This window comes from Salmo salar, chromosome 21, assembly GCF_965601325.2.
Source record: "Salmo salar chromosome 21, fSalSal1, whole genome shotgun sequence".
In the NCBI taxonomy this organism is placed as follows: domain Eukaryota; kingdom Metazoa; phylum Chordata; class Actinopteri; order Salmoniformes; family Salmonidae; genus Salmo; species Salmo salar.
Window position 1 is genome coordinate 22,393,981 of NC_138311.1, and position 17,905 is coordinate 22,411,885.

The 17,905-nt window shown below is 39.9% G+C and overlaps 1 protein-coding gene across 2 annotated transcripts in view; it reads right to left on the minus strand.

Annotated features, from left to right (window-relative positions):
• gulp1a (GULP PTB domain containing engulfment adaptor 1a) overlaps positions 1–8,341 on the minus strand; it is a 167,372-nt gene extending 159,031 nt beyond the window's left edge. For both annotated transcript variants that reach the window (XM_045704528.1, XM_045704531.1), the window contains exon 1: positions 8,221–8,341. The gene's annotated coding sequence lies outside the window, so the exon portion shown is untranslated. The remainder of the gene's footprint in view (positions 1–8,220) is intronic.
• Between the last annotated feature and the right edge of the window lie 9,564 nt (positions 8,342–17,905).

Below are 17,905 nucleotides of genomic sequence, written 5' to 3' on the forward strand. Positions count from 1 at the left end.
GGTCAAATGTTTCAGGTAGCCTTCCACAAGCTTCCCACAATAAGTTGGGTGAATTTTGGCCGATTCCTCCTGACAGAGCTGGTGTAACTGAGTCAGGTTTGCAGGGGTCCTTGCTCTCACACGCTTTTCAGTTCTGCCCACAAATGTTCTACAGGACGGAAGTCAGGGCTTTGTGATGGCGACTCCAATACCTTGACTTTGTTGTCCTTAAGACATTTTGCCACAACTTTGGAAGTATGCTTGGGGTCATTGTCCATTTAGAGGACCCATTTGCAACCAAGCTTTAACTTCCTGACTGATGTCTTGAGATATTGCTTCAATATATCCACATAATTTTCCTACGTCATGATGCCATCTATTTTGTGAAGTGCACCAGGCCCTCCTGCAGCAAAGCACCCCCACAACATGATGCTGCCAGCCCCTTGCTTCACGGTTGGGATGGTGTTCTTCGGCTTGCAAGCCTCCCCCTTTTTCCTCCAAACATAACGATGGTCATTATGGCCAAACAGTTCTATTTTTGTTCCATCAGACAGAGGACATTTATCCAAAAAGTACGATCTTTGTCCCCATGCAAACCGTAGTCTGGCTTCTTTATGGTGGTTTTGGAGCGGCGGCTTCTTCCTTGCTGAGCAGCCTTTCAGGTTATGTCGATATAGGACTCGTTTTACTGTGGATATGGATACTTTTGTACCTGTTTCCTCCAGCATCTTCACAAGGTCCTTTGCTGTTGTTCTGTGATTGATTTGCACTTTAAGCAACAAAGTACGCTCATCTCTAGGAGACAGAACACGTCTCCTTCCTGAGCGATATGACGGCTGCGTGGTCCCATGGTGTTTATACTTGCGTACTATTGTTTGTACAGATGAACGTGGTACCTTCAGGCATTTGGAAATTGCTCCCAAGGATGAACCAGACTTGTGGAGGTCTAGAATTTTTTTCTGAGGTCTTGGCTGATTTCTTTTAATTTTCCCATGATGTCAAGCAAAGAGGCACTGAGTTTGAAGGTAGGCCTTGAAATACATCCACAGGTACACCTCCAATTGACTCAAATGATGTCAAATAGCCTATCAGAAGCTTCTAAAGCTATGACATAATTTTCTGGAATTTTCCAAGCTGTTTAAAGGCACAGTCAACTTAATGTATGTAAACGTCTTACCCACTGGAATTGTGATACAGTGAATTATAAGTGAAACAATCTGTCTGTAAACAATTGTTGGAAAAATTACTTGTGTCGTGCACAAAGTAGATGTCCTAACTGACTTGCCAAAACTATAGTTTGTTAACAAGAAATTTGTGGAGTGCTTGAAAAACAAGTTTTAATGACTCCAACCTAAGTGTATGTAAACTTCCAACTTCAACTGTATGTGGGAACTCCTTCAAGATTGTTGGAAAAGCATTCCAGGTGAAGCTGGTTGAGAGAATGCCAAGACTGTGCAAAGCTGTCAACAAGGCAAAGGGTGGCTATTTGAAGAATCTCAAATATAAAATATATTTAGATTTGTTTAACACTTTTTTGGTTACTACATGAGTCCATGTGTGTTATTTCATAGTTTTGATGTCTTCAGTATTATTCTACAATGTAGAAAATAGTAAAAATAAAGAAAAACCCTTGTGTTCTAAGTAGGTGTTCTAAAACTTTTGACCTGTAGTGTATATGCTTTAATTTCTCAAAAATATAGACTCATAGCTTTCATTTGAAACCCAGTTTGACATGTTCATATGAACTTTACATGTTAGTGCCCATGGATCCTTTTACATGGAAATGCACAGAAGTAGAACAACACAGAAAGTGCCAATTGAATGTTAAAATACATTCTAATGTGTGCCTGGGATTTGAGCAGTATTCACATTTTCTTTTATAATGTCGGCCTTTTAATTCTGTAGCTCGGGTGTTCCAAATATACTTCCAGTTTGACACATTGTGTGACTAACAAAGGGTCCCATCACAGCTTGAAAAGCCTTTATTCAATAACAACAATACCCGTCTGCCTGGAAAAATTAAGACAAATACTTTGCATTCACCGAAGGGGAAATACAACATTACCTAATCACTTTCCACCACCTCATTTGCAAGGGGCTATAATTAATTGAGATGTGTAATAAGTGCAGAGAAGATTAATTCACTTATTGCGTCTGTGAAATTCAAAGCTTTGACATTTAAGGTAGTCAATTCACAAGTCAGGCAAGACAAAAATAAAAATTACCTCGGCTTCAGTGACTCACTCCTGCCACACTATGTGCTGCATTAAAGAACGAACAATTCAGACATTGAAATGTCATTATCATGTAGTTTGCACATAGACATGATATTAATTATTACCATATGTGTGAGATAAGCGCAGGTTCTCCATTGAGTGTCCATTACCTTTTGCCTAATTGGTTGTTTTCCTGTGATAAGGATGAGGCCAAAAGTAAATTCTGATCAATAGTAGTGCTACATGCTATACCGAAACTTCGGTATTTTTTTTTTATTATTTTTTTTTTAAAGTTTGGTACTAGAATTTTGGTTACGTTTGGTACTTCTGTCAAATGTGTCTCATGTGATTGAGAGGATCAAGTCTGTATCAGTGCAGCCACTTTATAGCGTGAAGAGCAAAGTGCCTGCTCCACTTACTTACTCATTGCTAGAGCTGTCAGGGCTACATTGTTAGCTACCCATTCATGCTGCACAGAAGTTAACACACTTGAATGATGCAACACGGCATGTAGGAATGTTGAAACTGTTCGTTACTGTTTGCAAAATAATGTCCATACAGGCTAGAAGACTTTTACAATGGAAGACGACACCGGTAGTGTACAGCTTTAAATGTAGGCCAACTTTCCTTGGTAATATATGCAAAATATGCTGATTTGAAAGCTGATTGTCACCCAACATTATTAATTCACTTTGTCTCCTTCGCCAACAAAAACTCATTCACTTCTTCATCTCCTGACTGGTTTGCACTACATTCCATAGCCACAAAGTCATATCCCACAGCCACATTCTGCCTTGCAAATGAGTCATTACTTTCTTAAAGAGACAGCAAAAACTTTTAGAAAAGAAGAGATTGCTTCTTCTATGCAAATGTTGTTGATCAGTTCAATAAAATAATATGTTCTTCTAGCAGCCAATAAATAATTCCTAAATGGAAGGGATTGTTTGTCATCTGTAGCCCCATGAAATCAACTCAAACAAGCTCAATAACTCAATGCATGCAAACACTTCTATTGAATAGAATGCATTCATCTATTTTGTGAATAGACCTAGGCTACATCTTGAGTTACACAGTCTCAAAATGTTTTACATAACAATGTTAAATGTAATGATATTGAACTCAAAAGATGCTCAACGATTTAACAGAGCAGTAGCTGAGTTTATCTGTCTGGATCAAGTGCCATTCTGTGACTGTGGCTGATACACATTTTTTTGTGGTATCGTTTCGGTATACAGTATCGTGATACTAAATCTGGCATCAAAGTCCAAATTCAATAGAATGCTGCAGTAAGTGCTAGAGAAGCAGCTCCCAGGCAAGCTGTTTGAAGATTAACGGAGTGATGGAGATCTCAGTGACAGTGAAGAATAGGCAGCATCAGCTGATAGTAATGATGTTATCAGTCACTCTGAGTATAGTCTCTGACTCAGATACATGAAGTGTCTGGAAAGACAACTGAACGAGAATGCTGAGTACACCGAGGAGAATACTGTTGTTGATGTAAAGTCGGGCCAAGGGAAATGCTCAACCTTGACACAATGGCTAACATGCTGACCACACCGCTCGTATCATGTGCGCGAGTGTTGCAAAATAAATAGACACATAGCTGTTTTTCAATCATTGCACACACGCTGCTCGCAAGCGTCAACGAGCGACTGTGTAGCCAGGCGCTAAAATAGAACGAAGTTCTATTTGTGATGTTCGACGCACTGCAAGTCCTGCCTCTCCCATCTCCTCATTGGTTTTTAAGAGCATATACCCTCGTGGGTGATTGAAAGAAGAACTGAGGTCACACTCCAGTCCAGTTGGTTGTGGTAATGCACCTTAAAGTTGGTTGCCAACCGCCATATAAAGTCCAAAGAAGAATAAGAAGCCTGAAGGAGAAGAGATTACTAGAAACAAGCTTGGTTTACCGTTTTATCTGTGGATTAATTGTCGGAGTAGAGGACCTTGTGCATTTCAGGTAAAATAACAACCTAATGTTTATATCCCAGGACAAATTAGCTAGCAACAGCAAGCTAGCTAGCTAATTTGCCAAAAATGATTAATGCTTTTTGACCTGTCCCTAAATTAATATAATTGGTTTAGAGTTTGTTTTGTTATTTCAACCTGCGTGTCCTGATCACGTCTGGTGTGGGTGGACAAAATCAACTTGTGCAGTCTGGTAAGCATGTAAGTAACAAAACTATTAGGCTTGGGCGGTATACCATATATACTGTGTACCAGGGTATTTGGAAATAGCCGCGGGTTGGTTTTTCAATACCGTCAATACTGTTGAAACTATTTCTTTGAAGTTTTTCAATACATTTTAATATTTGTTAGGTTCTAAATAACAGGATAAAAACTGACGGACAACTATGAAAAGCTCAAACCAAGTTTATTCACTCAATGGGTCAGACAGCTGAACAGACAAAGACATGTTCCTACCAGCACAAGTATATATACATCAATTTCGGTGAAGTCTCCTCCTTCCCTCTAAACATTACATCTTTATTGCTAGGCAAGAAGTTAAGTGATGTGGGTAATAAACGGTTCCTTCTTCCTTAATGTGACCCGACCTGGGCCCCCATTCCTCACTAATCCACAGCTCTTCACCCTTATCAGTGTCGGCAACCAGTACTTTCCAAGCCCCTGGCCCATATCCAACCTTAATTGACTCCACCATATACATTCCTCCTACAGATTACCATTAACTTCTGGTGTAACAACCAGACTGTGGCCCTTCCCCTTTCCATAGGATACCTGATGTCTAATACCCTGACTACACCGCTCGTGACGCGTGCGCGAGCGTTGCAAAATACATTTAGGAATATATGTTATTCAAATATTGCACCCACACTGCTCGCGCACGCCAATGAGCGTCTGCGTTGCCAAGGGCTAAAATAGAAGTCATTCCTATTTCTGATGCAGATCGCGCTGCAAGTCCTGCCTCTCCCATCTCCTCATTGGTTTATAGAAGCAGGTACCCACGTGCCATCTCCTCATTGGTTATACCCACGTGGGTGATTGAAAGACGAACTGTTTTGCCGGTTGTCGTTGTAGTACTAGGAAAGTGTAGATGCCAATCACCATATACGTTCAAAGATGAAAAAGCCTGGAAGGAGGAGAGATGACTAGAAACAATTCGGTTGACCGTTTTATGTGTGGTTAACTGTCGGAGTAGAGGACCTTGGGCATTTCAGGTAAAATAACAACTCAATGTTTATATCCCAGGACAAATTAGCTAGCAACAGCAAGCTAGGTAAATGGGACAAATTAGCTAGCAAGTGCAAGCAAACTAGCTAAATTGCCATACATTTTTTATGCTTTTCGACCTGTCCCCAAATTAATGTCATTGGTTCAGAGTTTGTTTTGATATTTTAACCTGCGTGTCGTGATTTGCATTTGGTGCAGGGGGACAAAATAAATTTATGCACGATAGCGCTTATGATTTGTCATTATGGGGTATTGTGTGTAGATTGATGAGGGGGATTTTTTTTTGCTATTTTAGAATAAAGCTGTAATGTGGAAAAAGTCAAGGGGTCTAGATACTTTCCGAATGCACTGTATGTTTAACTTTGTGAGCTGGATTGCCTGTCTTTGCAATTCATTTATTCAATTTGCATATTTAGGTAGCAGCTACTAGGGTTGCACAATTCTGGGAACTTTCAATAAATCCTTTCCAGAAATCCTGTTCGGAAGATTCCAGATTTCCTGCTTATGCCCTCCTGATTCCAGGTTTCCTCCAACCGGGATTTCAGGAAAACCAGGGAATTTATTGAAAGTTCCCGGAATTTTGCAACACTAGCAGCTACCATGGAAATTCACTATTACTTGTGCTAATTTTGTTTGCATTCTGGTAATAGCCTCCCAATAGGCTTTTTCTGCATTTTTTGGTGTCCCCTTGTGTACTAAACCGGTAATACCGTATATCCCGATATGACAGAAGGACTGTATGAAGATATGAAAATCTGGATACTACCCAACCCTAAAAACGTATCAATTAGCCACCGTCTAAAATGACATTTTGAAGACAATTATTGCCAGACAGCATTCTCTAACATTTCAAACATCAGAAAAAATGTGATGAATCAAATTACCAAAAAACATTTAGGTTAGTCAAGACTAAGATCTAGGAAGCAAGAGAACGAAAAGGACAACTTTGAGTTAACCTATATGCCTATGATCAGATCTGCACAGTCAACTGTTGAGTAACTCTACCAAACCTGTGTCAACCTAAATTACTGTGATTATCATCCCTCTACTGTACTTCAACCAAGTGCCATTGCAGACAACAACACACAACTGACTGACAGCGCTTGACTTGTTTTAAGTGCATTCTTCACAGAGCTCAGCAATAATCAGAATGGTATAATTCAGCAGAACGTTCCTAAACCCAGAGGAACCAAGCTGCGGTGACACTGTAGCCTACATGTCAGTTCAGGGAGTTTAGCTGAATAAGATCGCTTTTTTTTGTCGCCTTGCTTATATTATGACCTTAATTTAATTCTGAATTAACTGTGTACAATAAAAGCCTAAAGGCATCACACATGGCATTATGAGCTGCTCAAGCAGCACACACAAAAAGCTGAAAATATCAGTTTCCAGTAGGCTTCTGCTACATAAGGGCCAAACTGGGATTGACTAAAATGTGTGTTAACAAAATGGAACATGTGATGAGATGAACAAAAGCATCTTCTGAAATCTTAGAACTGAAACAAGGCTTGGGAAATAGTTGGTTGCACTTTACCAAAACAAGTTCATCACAATGGAAACATTGTTTTCCCAGATACGGTAGGCTATATACTGTAGATATCCTTGTTTCTCGGGTAATGGGCAGTGTGTAGCCCACACTGTTTGAGAGGTGGAGATATTTCCTAATAAACCAGTCAATCAATTCATCAAACAACCACAGAGACAATACTATTTCAGTGATCAAAATCTACATCAATAGAAATTATGTATGAGACATGGCAGGTGAATAGGACAGTACTTTTACCATGTGAAATATGCCAACAAAGACATGCTTACACTAACCACATGTCCTCTAGTCTAGTGGACAGAGTTAAATCTGACAAAAAAAGCCTAAATCTGTTCTTTCTGAGAGGAAAATGACTGAATGTCATTTCCATTCAGACTTCCTCTTTTGCTCGTAAGGTGAGAACTGCAGTGCCCAAAGTATTTGTGCAATCTCTACACTGCCCAACCACTGGATGTGTGATCCAATTATATGACAAAATACTTCCCCCATGGAGGAAATAGTACAAAGCATTGTCCATCAAGTAGCAATAGGCTTGTGAAGTGAAGGCACCATAGTGAACAGCGTGAAAAATAAAGCTTGCTGAGTGACAACGATTATTAACGGGACATCTGCAAACAGAAATATCACCATTATTGAAAACAGGTCCTAGTAACGTTAGTAGTAAACTAGTAGTAAAAGCAATACTATTTTATTAATAAGCTGTGGAATGTTTAATTTGGATGGCAATGACATGTTTGATATCTGAAAGTCTGAAAAATCGATAAACAAATGCTTTTAAGCAGTATATCAGAGTGAAAATGACTATGTAATAACAGAGTTATAACTGGTCTCTATAAACTGCAGCAATGAAAATAAAAAACAACTGAAACACTAAGCTGGTGTCTTGATTTATATGCATGCAGTTGTCGCACATAATTCTAATTACCGAATTGGCGATGCTGCCTTCCCGTGACGTTATGTCTCCCATTAGTCAAACTTTCAATTATACTTGCACTTGACGTTCCGCATCCGTGTTGAAGCAAAAATAACCTGTCTGTCCGCACGCGGTGCAAAGTTTCTTGACAACATCACCATGCAAAATGTGGATGTGGTTAACATAGAATGGCCTAAAATAAATGTAGACATGTTGCACTTGCAAGAAGTTAATCATTATTCTTCACTAGGCTGCGCGAAAGTGTTTTGAACAGTAAACAACAAAAATGTTACACAAACATGATGCGACTAAGCATCCGAACACAAAACTGTTGAAAAGTGTTAGCCAAAGATGCATGAAAAATATCAACTTACCTAACAACACGATACTTATCAGGCTGTCCTGTAAAATGGTCCTCGGCGATATCACATCAACACACTCTTATTCCGTCCGCTCATCTCCTCAACACAGAGCTGCTGGTAAAAGTTAGTGACGTCAACGTACTCGTAGCTGTTCTGGAATTGCCAGAACATTTAAAGTGACAGATCATGGGTTGGTGACCAAATTAACATACATCTGGACATCAAGTGCCACCTTTCAGGGTAATTTGCAGCTGAAAAAATATATATCATCAACTGACAAATTGCAACTAAATTGCAGGTATTAGTCATTGTAATTCGTACAGACCCTGTTTGTATAAGTCAATACATTATATATTTCGAACCAGACAAGTGATACAAATGTAAGCAAGATTTTAAATTATTTTGTTTTGCTCAAACATTATTTATTTTTGTAGCTTTTTGCAGCAATTTGCAGTCTACAAATCATTTCTAATTATGTTCCAGGCACCCGACCATTCTCTCAATAAAAAAAAAATTGTCCCATGGCTGGATCTCGAACAAACTAATTTACCCACTTGTCTCACCTTTATCCCAAGGTCTCTATCATGGATTAAACACACATCTGGGGAATCTGTGGGGTTTACATGTTTTTATTATTATTATAAAGTTGGGCCACGGGATGGGATTATTTCAGAGTTCCTGATCCTTTGAGTTTTATGGCTTAGATTTGTTTTTCTGGAAATTGCACCCTTTTATCTCCTATTGTTTTTAACACATCCATTACAGTTGAACATTGCATTTCAACAAGAGTACTCACAGAATATGTACATGTGGACATTTTCCATTGGTGAAATTAGGCCCTGTAAGAGTGCGGAAAAGAACCGCTCCAAATATCCATCACCATCACAGCTCATCACACCAGCATTCAAAAGAAGACTCGCACAAAATATCTCTGACATATTGATGGCAGAAATGTTCAGGTGAGACTTCTCTGACTGATGATGATATGAAAGTCCATCAGCAGGGAAATTGCTTACATTTTGATGAGTTTTCAGATATACGTAAAAACATTTTTTTTTTGCCACAGATGCTGAGAGCAGAGGTCTGTTCCCTGTTGTTTATTCTGAGTGAGGAAGGTGGACGGTAACCTTGTTGTGAATGAGATTAGGTGGAAGGGGGTATCACATAAAATGTTGACTTAATACTCTAATACACCTAAAGAAACTCTGACTGTTATTCATTGGATGTAGACAACATCAGCCTGGTTCAATACCACTGTTAGCTGAGGAAATTTTAATCTTGGTTTAAAGTGCATCATATATTAAGTTTGGTTTTGCTCAGCTTAGTGTTGTATAATGTAATAAGACCCTCCAGTTAGCGTTGATGAACCAAGAGAGCCTTCATAATACACTTTCCTATGGGAATATCATATTTGAGTCAGTGTCGACGTGCTCCAGAGGGAGAGACAAGGGATTAGCAATTAAGTAGTTTTATGAACAATCGAAAAAACAGTAATTAAAATGATGAAATGGTACGGCAATATAATACTGTATGATTTCTTTCACTAAGTCAGAAGTTTAATTAACCCTCAGTAGTATACCAAGTTGAATTCGAACACATTGTAATTTACAGCAATGACTTGGGTAAGAATTTCAGAGGAGATGTAGGGGTTGAATGATCCAATTGGGAACTGGAGATGATGAGGTAGCCATGGTATTATTACCTAAACTAGCTTCAATGCTAAGCCTTAGGATGGTGGCATAATTACAGTACAAGAAACACAAACAAGGATACATACCATGAGAATGATGTTTGAGTCAGTATGAATGATATACTAAAAAATATGTTTTTGTGTGCTTGAATGACCATGCTACAGAGAGATGAAATACTTACAGCACAAAGATCCTGATAACTAAAATGCTGCTAAAATTGCACTCTCAAAGAACTGATAAACATCAGAGATTTGGGAAGCTGCCTATCAGTCAAGGCTCTGCCCCTCTGTCCCAGCTATTTTAAACACCAAGCCCTGTCAATTTAATTTACTTTCTCTAACGAAGATGCCATTTTCGCTCCTGTTATCAGAGCCTTGCAGGCAGAGCAATTCCTCCCCTCCTCTGCAACTGGGTGCATTTCTCATCACACAATGTGATAATCTGCCCAACAAAAAGCCCAGCATTCTAGGCAAATCTATGATGGCCTAAAACATCAATACATTTCTAATACAGATTATGTTCTGCACGGAACAGATTAACTTCACTGCACATAGACAGAGATGCATGAATTCTATGTAATCACAATCTGTAATCTGAACATTTGTAATTATGGCATCACAGAAGATAGAGTTATAACTATGTGGTTTGGATTTGTTCTTCACAATATTTTACTTGTACTTTAGATAAAAACATGATGAGCTACAATTGAAACAGACACATTTTGTGAATAACAGTAAGATGTACTCAATGTAATACAATTGTGAGCAATAATAGTTTAAATGATTTTCAACACATAGCAGCACTGACAACTCAATGAGAGTCAAAATCTAAAGTAAGTCCCAGAAAGATTTCAGTGTCATGAATAGCAAAAACAGTTGTATACTGTGAGGCTCTATGTTACTGTTCGGTGTGTTTTATGGTAAATGGGATTAAACTCCTGCTGAATAGCGCTTTCTTACAGTCAGACACCAATACCTTTGCCTCGCTACCCAGACTCCTTGCTCTGGCTAAACACTACGCCACGCCCAAGCTCGTAAGTTTCCTCTTCGCAATGAGCTCCTGGTTCCAGTCTTTCTGTGCTCAGTGTCCCATCAACAGGGAAATGTCCATCTGTCCATCTTGTCCAGTCTTCCGTTTGGTTCAGTACCCCCCGCGCGCGGGCAGTGTGGGTGCAATGATTGAATAACGTGTATGTGTGAATTTATTTTGCAACGCGAGCGGTGTGGTCAGCATGTAACTCTGGGTCTTCATTTCCTGTGGCGGTCCTCATGAGAGCCAGTTTCATCATAGCAGTTGATGGTTTTTGCGACTGCACTTGAAGGAACTTTCAAAGTTCTTGAAATGTTCCGTATTGACTGACCGTTGATTCTCTGAGCTGTTCTTGCCATAATATGGACATGGTCTTTTACCAAATAGGCCTATCTTCTGTATACCACCCCTACCTTGTCACAACACAACTGATTGGCTCAAACACATTAAGAAGGAAAGAAATTCCACAAATAAACTTTTAAACAAGGTACACCTGTTAATTGAAATGCATTCCAGGTGACTATCTCATGAAGCTGGTTGAGAGTATGCCAAGAGTGTGCAAAGCTGTCATCAAGGCAAATCAAACTTTATTTGTCACATGCGCCGAATACAAAGGGTTTAGACCTTACTGTGAAATGCTTACTTACAAGCCCTTAACCAACAATGCAGTTCAAGAAAGAGTTAAGAAAATGTTTACCAAATAAACTAAAGTAAAAAAGTATAAAAAGTAATACAATAAAATAACAATAACGAGGCTATATACAGGGGGTACCGGTACTGAGTCAATGTGCGGGGGTACAGGTTAGTCAAGGTAATTTGTACATGTAGGCAGTGATGGAAAAAGTAACCAATTGTAATACTTGAGTAAAAGTAAAGATACATTAATAGAAAATGACAAAAGCAAAAGTCACCCAGTAAAATTCTACAAGTCTAAAAGTATTTGTTTTAAAATATACTAAAGTATCAAAGGTAAAAGTATAAAGCATTTCCAAATCCTTATAATAAGCAAACCCGATGTCACCATTTTCTAGTTTTTCTGATTTACGGATAGCCAGGGGCACACTCCAACATTCAGATATAGTTTACAAATGAAACGTATGTTTAGTGAGTCATCCAGATCAGAAGCAGTAGGGATGACCAGGTTTGTTCTGTTGATAAGTATGTGCCTTTTGGTCCAGATTTGGCGCTGCAGTACCGCTTGCCATGCGGTAGCAGAGAGTCTATGACTTGGGTGACTGGAGTCTTTGACAATTTTTAGGGCTTTCCTCTGACACCGCTTAGTATACAAGTCTATGACACCAGTGATGTACTGGGGCGTACGCACTACCCTCTGTAGCGCCTTACGGTCAGATGCCGAGCAGTTCCCATACCAGGCGGTGAGGAAACCGGTCAGGATGCTCTCAATGGTGCAGCTGTAGAACTTTTTGAGGATCTGGGGACCCATGTCAAATCTTTTCAGTCTCCTGAGGGGCAAAATGTTGTGTTGTGCCCTCTTCACAAATGTCTTGCTGTGTTTGGACCATGATAGTTTGTTGGTGATGTGGACATCAAGGAAGTTCAATCTCTCAACCCACTCCACTGCAGCCCCATCGAGCTTATTGGACACTAAGAAAGCTTTGTTGTAGAGCGTTTAACACAAAATCCGAGGAGAGGCCAGCTGAGTATAAGACTGTATCATCTGCATATAAATGGATTAGAGAGCTTCCTACTGCCTGAGCTATGTTGTAGATGTAAATTGAGAAGAGCGTGGGGCCTAGGATTGAGCCTTGGGGTACTTCCTTGGTGACAGGCAGTGGCTGACACAGCAGATTTTCTGACTTTATGCACTGCACTCTTTGAGAGAGCTTGTTAGCAAACCAGGCCAAAGACCCCTCAGAGACACCAACACTCCTTAGCCGGCCCACAATGATGGAATGGTCTACCGTATCAAAAGCTTTGGCCAAGACAATAAAAATAGCAGCACAACATTGCGTAGAATCAAGGGCAATGGTGACCTAATTGAGGACCTTTAAGGTTGCAGTGACACATCCATAACCTGAGCGGAAACCAGAATGCATACCAGAGAGAATACTATAGACATCAAGAAAGTCAGTCAGTTGATTATTGACAAGTTTTTCCAACACTTTTGATTAAAAGGGCAAAATAGAAATAGGCCTATAACAGTTTGGATCAGCTCGATCTCCCCTTTTAAGTAAAGGACGAACCATGGCTGTCTTCCAAGCAATGGGAACCTCCCCAGAGAGGAGAGACAAGTTAAAAAGGTAGGAGTAAAGGCTCGGCGATTATAGAGGTAGCAATCTTAATAAAGAAGAAAGGGTCTAAACCATCTGACCCAGATGGTGTTTTGGGGTCAAGTTTCAGGAGCTCCTTTAGCACCATGGACTCAGTGACTGCCTGCAGGGAGAAACTTTGTAGCGGGGCAGGGGAAAAAGAGGGAGAGGCATCAGGGATAGTCGCATTAGAAGGGGTGGGAGATGAGGAAATGTTGGACGGGCATGGAGGCATCACTGAGTCAAATAGGAGTCCTGACTTAATGCAGTGGTGGTTAAAGAGCTCAGCCATGTGCTTCTTGTCATTATTAACCAGCATGCGTGTGCCGATTCTTTCGCCAAGTGCAATTCTTGAGGTGGAGTAACTCTGCGAGATCACGGTCGGTGCTGATGGAGGACGATAGCACCCAGCAACAGTCAACAAAGTGCTCTTTGAAAGTTTAATACTTAAAACTTGCAAATCAAATTGTTTGGGAACATACTTGGTGGAGACAACCGAGCACTGAAGATAGTCCTTGGTAAAGATTACCATTCCCCCACTTTTGGAAGATCTGTCTTGCCGAAAAAGGTTATAACCAGAAAGGTTAACATCAGGAGGGGACTAAGCACGAGGATCAGCGTGGTTGACGTGTTGTTGCCTACCCTTGCCTACCCTTGGGGGCAGCCCTTAAGGAAGTCCAGGATCCAGTTGCTGAGGGAGATGTTTAGTCCCAGGATCCTTAGCTTAGTGATGAGCTTTGTGGGCACTATGGTGTTGAACGCTGAGCTGTAGTCAATGACGTAAAATGGCAGCCATCCTCTCCGGCTCCATTCTAATGGCTAATCAAGCCTTCCCTGTGTCTCAGTTGGTAGAGCATGGTGTTTGCAACGCCAGCATGGTGTGTGCAATGCCAGGTTTGTGGGTTCGATTCCCACGGGGGGGCAGGACCAAAAAATATATAATAAAAAAGAAATGCATGAAATTAAAGGTATGAAATGTATGTATTCACTACTGTAAGTCGCTCTGGATAAGCGCGTCTGCTAAATGACTAAAAATGTAAAAAATGTAATTTGAAGAATCTCAAATAACAAAATGTATTTTGATTTGTTTAACACTTCTACATGATTCCATATGTGTAATTTTATAGTTTTGATGTCTTTACTATTATTATACAATGTAGAAAATAGTAAAAGTAAAGAAAAACCGTTGAGAAGGTGTCAACTTTTGACTGGTACTGTATGTACAGTGTAAGTCGGAAGTTTACATACACCTTAGCCAACTACATTTAAACTTAGTTTTTCACAATTCCTGACATTTAATCCTAGTAAAAATTCCCTGTCTTAGGTCAGTTAGGATCACCATATTATTTTAAGAATGTGAAATGTCAGAATAATAGTGGAGAGAATGATTTATTTCAGCTTTTATCACATTCCCAGTGGGTCAGAAGTTTACATACTCTCAATTAGTATTTGGTAGCATTGCCTTTAAATTGTTTAACTTGGGTCAAATGTTTTGGGTAGCCTTCCACAAGCTTCCCACAATAAGTTGGGTGAAATTTGGCCCATTCCTCCTGACAGAGCTGGTGTAAATGTGTCAGGTTTGTAGGCATCCTTGCTCGCACATGCTTTTTCAGTTCTGCCCACACATTTTCTATAGGACTGTGGTCAGGGCTTTGTGATGGCCACTCCAATACCTTGACTTTGTTGTCCTTAAGACATTTTGCCACAACTTTGGAAGTATGCTTGGGGTCATTGTCCATTTGGAAGACCCATTTGCGACCAAACTTTAACTTCCTGACTGATGTCTTGAGATGTTGCTTCAATATATCCACATCATTTTCCTGCCTCATGATGCCATCCATTTTGTCAAGTGCACCAGACCCTCCTGCAGCAAAGCACCCCCACAACATGATGCTGCGATCCTCGTGCTTCACGGTTGGGATGGCGTTCTTCGGCTTGCAAGCCTCCCCCTTTTTCCTCCAACCATAACGATGGTCATTATGGCCAAAAAGTTATAATTTTGTTTCATCAGACCAGATGACATTTCTCCATAAAGTACGATCTTTGTCCCCATGTACAGTTGCAAACCGTTGTCTGGCTTTTTTATGGCGGTTTTGGAGCAGTGGCTTCTTCCTTGCTGAGCGGCCTTTCAGGTTATGTCGATATAGGACTAATTTTTATTGTGGATATAGATACTTTTGTAACTGTTCCCTTCAGCGTCTTCACTGTTGCTGTTGTTCTGGGATTGATTTGCACTTTTCCCGTTTGGAAATTGCTCCCAAGGATGAACCAGACTTGTGGAGGTCTTCAATTGTTTTTCTGAGGTCTTGGCTGATTTCTTTTGATTTTCCCATGATGTCAAGCAAAGAGGCACTGCGTTTGAAGGTAGGCCTTGAAAAACATCCACAGGTACACCTCCAATTGACTCAAATTATGTCAATTAGCCTATCAGAAGCTTCTAAAGCTATGACATCATTCTCTGGAATTTTCCAAGCTGTTTAAAGGCACAGTCAGTGTTTGTAAACTTGTGTATGTGTGACTTCTGACCCACTGGAATTGTGACACAATGAATTATAAGTGAAACAATCTGTCTGTAAACAATTCTTGGAAAAATTACTTGTGTCACAATGTGTCAGTCACCTGCACACAGTAGATGTCCTAACCGACTTACCAAAACTATAGTTTGTTACCAATAAATTTGTGGAGTGCTTGAGAAATGAGTTTTAATGACTCCAACCTAAGTGTATGTAAACTTCTGACTTAAACTGTATCTTCTGCGTTTCCTCTATAGTCTCCATAGTCTCTACAGTATATATACTCTTTACAGTATCTATAGTCTTGCTTATCTATAGTCTCTCTGTGTCTATAGTCTCTTTAGTCTACGTATGTAGTCCATAGTCTATAGTATCTATACTATCTACAGTATATTTAGTCTCGCGTCTCTATAGTCTGTGTCTATTGTCTCAGTAGTTTGTAGTCATAAATGCTATAGTCTCTATAAACTCAGCAGTCCTGCCGCTTCCCATACATATAGAATAGCACCTTGTGCACCTTCTGCTATTCCCAGTGGTTCCCCGACCACATAGGGACTTCTCATATAAATACCTACAGACAATTGTCAGTGGGGCCTCTCCTGCCCTAACCCTAGCATTCTCCTAAGACTAGCTCTAGCCTTCTTCTAAGACTAGCTGTACCCTTGTTCTACATCTTTGTGTTCAGTTTTATTGGTTTTATCATTTGTATTTTATTTTTATACAAACTCATTTTACTTGACTCAATGAAATTCAGTAGACGTGTCCATCGGAGGTTCGCGTATCTTCCCCCGGGCAGCTCACAGTAAAAGTTTGATCTGGGCGAGTCCACGTCTTTGGTCAGATGGGAATTTCCCTTGCAAGCCTTCACACGGAATGCACCACCGGTGTTCCATCGCAGACCTTCACTGGGGTGCTCCCCCGATTGGAATCACCCAGTTTGTGACGCCAAGATTGTAGTGGAAATTCAACACCAGGGACATCTGAAGTCAATCTTAAATTAATCACTCTTTATTATCAGTAAGCTGGAGATGTTTCAAAAAACTCTGCACACTGTAGAGGTCTATCAGAAGCTTGCTGGGGCTGTCCCATCAGTTGTCCTATACACAGACAAGTTATATTTGCATGATTTGGCATAAATCATTCATAATTACCAGTGGCTTGCACATGACTGATCAATATCTCACAAGGCTTTCTCTCTCCAAGTTGAGACCTTGAAACAGAGATACCTTGGTTGTTCCTATAGCAATATTCTGAGTGTACTGCCAAGTTGCTCTTCGGTGATAGTGAGGATTGCTCCGTACACAATCATTCAGTCACCTGCATGAATCCATCTAATTGGTTATTAGAAAAGTAACATTGATTTAATACACTGGCATTGATTTCATACACAAACATAACATCTTCCCTCACAAGTGTACAATACTTACCTGGCCTTGCTCCAGCCAAATGCTACATGTTAGAATCACCTTTGGCAGAGATTATAGCTGTTATTCTTTATGGGTAAATCTCTAGGAGCTTTGCACACCTGGATTATACAATATTTGCACATGATTCTTTTCTAAATTCTTCCAGCTCTGCCAAGTTGATTGTTGATCATTGCTCAACAGCCATTTTCAAGTCCTGCCATAGATTTTCAAACTGATTTAAGTCAGAACTGTAACCAGGCCACTCAGGAACATTCAAGGTCGTCTTGGTAAGCAACTCCACTGTATATTTGGCCTTTTGTTTTAGATGAATTTCCTGCTAAAAGGTGAATTTGTCTTTCAGTGTCTGTTGGAAAGCAGACTGATCCAGGTTTTGCTTCTAGGATTTTGCCTGTGCCTAGCTCTATTCCGTTTCTTTTTATCACAAAAAACTCCTTAGTCCTTGCTGATGACAAGCATACCCATAACATGATGCAGCCACCACCATGCTTGAAAATATGAAGAGTGGTACGCTTTGCATTCAGGACATAAAGTTAATTTCTTTGTCACATTTTTAGCAGTTTTACTTTAGTGCCTTATTGCAAAAAGTATGCATGTTTTGGAATATTTTGTTCTATACAGGCTTTCCATTTTTTATTATACTCTTGGGTAAAGTATTTATTTATAGGGCAATATCGGTAGAAGTGTTACAAATAGGGAGGTTCTGGACCCTTGCAAGACATCAAAGTAAAATGGAGGGATGTATTACAAAAGGAAACTGCAAAATGGCA